The sequence below is a fragment of the Humulus lupulus genome, chromosome 3, assembly GCF_963169125.1.
Source record: "Humulus lupulus chromosome 3, drHumLupu1.1, whole genome shotgun sequence".
Classification (NCBI taxonomy): Eukaryota; Viridiplantae; Streptophyta; class Magnoliopsida; order Rosales; family Cannabaceae; genus Humulus; species Humulus lupulus.
Window position 1 is genome coordinate 169,196,352 of NC_084795.1, and position 3,004 is coordinate 169,199,355.

Consider the following 3,004-nt stretch of genomic DNA (forward strand, 5'->3'; position numbering starts at 1 on the left):
AAAAGAACTCATGCCGGTAGATCTTGAAATTGAGAGAACGTGCAGACATAATCAAAAGAAAAAGAAAAGACTGGATTTTTCCATGGTTGAGAACACGAATAACAGTGTCAACAACAATGCAAATCTGGGTAATACGGGTAACGTAACAGCTGAGGTTGACCCGCCATTGAGAAATTATGTACTCCCTACTATTACGAGGATACATTCAAGTATTCATCCTCCTACTGTAGAGGCGAATACTTTTGAGATAAAACCCTCAATCATTCAGATGGTACAGAATTGTGTACAATTCGAGGGATTACCAAACAAGGATCTAAATCTCCATATTACCAACTTTTTAGGGCTGTGTGTGACATTCAAAATGAACAGGGTGAGTAACGATGTTGTCAGATTAAGATTATTCTCGTTTTCGTTAAGAGACAGAAATAAGAGTTGGTTGAATTCATTACAAGCCAACTCTATAGTCACTTGGGGAGACTTGGCTAAGAAATTCCTTGGTAAATATTTTCCTCCTATGAAGTCAGCCCGATATAGAGGAGAGATTAATAACTTCCATCAGTTGGATGGGGAGTCTTTATATGATGAGTGGGAACGTATTAAAGTGTTGCAAAGGAAGTGCCCACATCATGGAATAGAGAAGTGGTTGCTGGTGCACATGTTTTGCAATGGTTTGGGGGGAAATAGAAGGACAATTATTGATGCAACATCGGGAGGAGTGTTTATGAGAAAAAGCGCTAATGAAGCTTATGAATTACTACAAGAGATGACCTTGAATAACTACAATTGGCCCACTGGGCGTGAGAATAAGAAGGTGGTTGAAGTCTTAGAGTTTGATCCTATTGCTTTATTGACCGCTCAAGTGGCATCTCTAACCAAGAAATTGCAGCAGAATAACCTCGTCTCCCAAGCAATGCAAGTACAGAATGTAATGAGTTGTGAGATTTGTGGGGGTCCGCATTCTTATGAACAATGGACGAGCACTGTTAGCTGCTAAACAGACACAAACAGTTTGCCTTTGGAACAAGCACATGTTATTGGTAACTTTCCAAGACTTGCACCCAACGCTTAAATTCATATACTCTTGCGTAGAAGAATCACCCTAACCTGTCTTGGAAAAATAACCAAGGGTTACAATCTCAGTATCCACAATACCCACCTCAACACCCACCTCATCAACCGACTTATGGACTACACTCTAGGCCCTATTATGACCCAAACCCACGCCCATCTCATCCACCACCACATCCTCAAATGAACTCACCAACAACTCAGCTAGACCAATTAAATCAATTCTTGACAGAGACAAGGTCGTTAATAAGGAATTTGGAGACACAAATGGGTCAGTTGGCTAAACTACTTTCTAGTAGACCGCAAGAGAATTTGCCTAGTTCCACAGAGGTAAATCCCAAAGAGCAATGTTAAGCTGTCACTTTGAGGAGTGGGACTAAGTATGATTGGTCTACAGTGGATGACAAGGGAAAGAAGATAGAGGATAAAAATGCTACTTGTCCAGCACAGGAGGAGGTTACTAAAGACCTTCCAAAGATAGAGAAGAGAAAATACACCAAACCTACACCAAAGATTCCTTTTCCTCAACGGTTTTGAAAGGCTAATCTTGACAAAAAATTCTCCAAATTTCTTGAGGTACTTAAGAAACTTCACATTAACATTCATTTTGCAGAGGCTCTGGAACATATGCCTAGTTATGTGAAGTTTATGAAAGACATATTGTCTAATAAGAGAAAATGGAGGATTATGAAACCGTTCCATTAATAGAAAAGTGTAGTGCAATTTTTCAAAAGAAACTTCCTCAAAAGTTAAGAGATCTGGGTAGTGTAACCCCCTACTACCCAGGGACCGTTACATTGTGCATTTTAAACAGTGCTAAACTCGCTAGACGAGTCATTTGGCCATAATCGTGTAACTAAATGTGATTAACTGTTTAGGGTTAAAATTTTTGGTTAAAGATATAATGTTTCATTAAAACGTTTACTGTATACATTGGGATCCCAAAATATAATTTAAAGGTTAATTACAATAAAATATTTACGACCAGCCGACCTAAGCGGCAAAATAGGGTTTAACCATAGTTCCTCTTTAAACCTTTGGCCGTGGCGGTTGAGCAGCCACATCTGTACACATCGTCGCCTAAGCTATCAAACTCAATAACCATGCATGTCACATGCCGTTTTCTTACCTTTGGTTCGAGCGAGAAATAATGAAAGAATGACCCTTGAGAATGATCAATCCTTTGAGTACCTTTGCAGTTACCTAGTCATAACCAAATATGGGATTTCATCAATAAAATCCATCAATAAAAGGTTCCCGAACCAAAACCTAGCCTCTGGGACGTCGAATCCTACTAAATCGGGTAGTAGGAATGATCTCAAGGCCTAAGGTTTAAGTTCCCTTGATAAAAACACCATTTTGGCCAAAAAGGCCCTTAAGAGCCGCGACCCCACCCCACTGAGCTGCGGCTCGCCTCCCAAATAGAGGTGCCAACCTCTTCTCTATCTGCACCTTGCGCCATGGCATACCAACCTTGCACTGCGGCCCTACCTGCCCATCAGCTAACCTCATCCTCTTCATCAAGCCTGGGCCGCGACCCGACCTCAATCCAGCCATTTTTCCTCATTTTCTCCCATTTTAAACCTTCCAAAAACCTATCCAAACATCTCCAAAATTCCCAACCAAACATCAACACATCATGTCCACTAGTTTAACAACAAAACCCAATCTTTAAACCATTTAAAACCACACCAAATACTCAATTCTATAATAAAAACTCTCAAGCTTTCAACCAAACCAAAAACAGAGTAAAACTCATAATTCAAGCTAAAGAACCTTACCTCAAACTCAGGTTTGAATCCCCTTCAATGGCTGAACATAAGCCTAGAACCTCAAGCTCTAATTTCTTAGCTTGAATCCTCGAATTAAGCTTCAAAATTTCAAAGGGAGAAGAGAGAAGAAGATGATCATGGGAAAGGGAAAGGAGTGCTTTGTT

The 3,004-nt window shown here is 40.2% G+C and overlaps 1 non-coding gene across 1 annotated transcript; it reads right to left on the reverse strand.

Moving 5' to 3' along the window:
• Positions 1-527: 527 nt before the first annotated feature.
• LOC133828239 (small nucleolar RNA R71) lies at positions 528-633 on the reverse strand. The gene has a single exon (XR_009890869.1). It is a non-coding gene; the product is annotated as a small nucleolar RNA R71 (small nucleolar RNA).
• Between the last annotated feature and the right edge of the window lie 2,371 nt (positions 634-3,004).